The following is a 1,121-nucleotide window of genomic DNA, read 5'->3' as shown; positions in this document are numbered from 1 at the left end:
CCGTGGACATTCGTTTGGAGCTACGACTCTTGCGAAATGTCCTCCAGCCACCTGTCTGAGATCCCGGCTGCTCGGGAAGCTGTGGGGGGCGGCTATCTTGGGCTAAGCTACGTCTAGGAGGGTCCACACCGCCTACATGGGCATAGCTAGCTGGCCTATTCTCCATGGTGTGGAGCCGCGCTTCTAAGTCTGTGAGCCTCGCCTCCATCTGACATTTATTACAAGTACCATTATCTCTAAAGGAGGCAGAGGAATAACTGAACATGCGACACTCCGAGCAAGAGAAAGGAGGAGAGGAAGAGGAGGAAGCCATTGCTCTCGATTAAGCTACTAGCTTAGCTAGCTTCTAAACTAGCCGACCTAAAGTAGCAAGTTAAATTTGGTAGTTAGCAAGAACTTCTGCGAAACAAGTGCTTTAAGTGGTGCAAGCGTATGTTGTCACTCAAAAATTCAGATGAACCTAGAAAATAGTGAGTTTAATTCCTAAACAATCGAAGCAAGCACAACGCAGTGCAAATACAGAAAACAGGAAATGAGTACGGTTTACCGCAGGAAACAGCAGTCTGTCAAAGGTTCCGCATCTCACAGGACAATAAAGCCTAATGCTCTGTTCTACTGAAATAACAGTAATATACGACAGACAGCTCACATGTTCCAGGCTTTCTTTATTATATAAAACACAAGCTACATATTACATGAACAGTCAAAGGTGTGGGGCTGAAATCAAACACTGGTGGGACAGACAGCGCTGCTGCTGCTGCTCCCACACACAGGGGATTTGTTGACAGACATCCACATGCTATAATTGAATGTGATGTTTTAGTGTTGCATTGATTTTTCTTTAATAATCTTGCACCCACAGGTTTAGGTCTATATGGTCCTCTACTGAAGGAGAGCAAGCTAAACAGAACACCGAGAGGCAGCTTTGTTAGTCTCTCTGCAGTTCATCCTCATACTGTAGTGGTGAGCTGCCCTGAAGCTGTGAGGCGGGTCACTGCACCTCAGGGAGCAGCCATCCTAACATGATGTCATTAGTCTGGGTGCCAGTGGACTGTGTAAATGTCCTGTGGCCTGAATGCTGCTTCAGCAGCTTTTCTTCTTGACCAGGAATCACATTTAGG

At 46.5% G+C, this 1,121-nt stretch overlaps 1 protein-coding gene across 1 annotated transcript in view; it reads left to right on the top strand.

The window, feature by feature from the left end:
* Positions 1–1,121, top strand: part of kcnh3 (potassium voltage-gated channel, subfamily H (eag-related), member 3) — a 118,332-nt gene that overhangs the window by 100,985 nt on the left and 16,226 nt on the right. The window lies entirely within an intron of this gene.

This window comes from Monopterus albus, unplaced genomic scaffold (assembly GCF_001952655.1).
Source record: "Monopterus albus unplaced genomic scaffold, M_albus_1.0 scaffold231.1, whole genome shotgun sequence".
NCBI classification, from domain to species: Eukaryota; Metazoa; Chordata; class Actinopteri; order Synbranchiformes; family Synbranchidae; genus Monopterus; species Monopterus albus.
The sequence above is the reverse complement of the archived record's forward strand: the minus strand, read 5'-3'. Positions and strand labels throughout refer to the sequence as shown.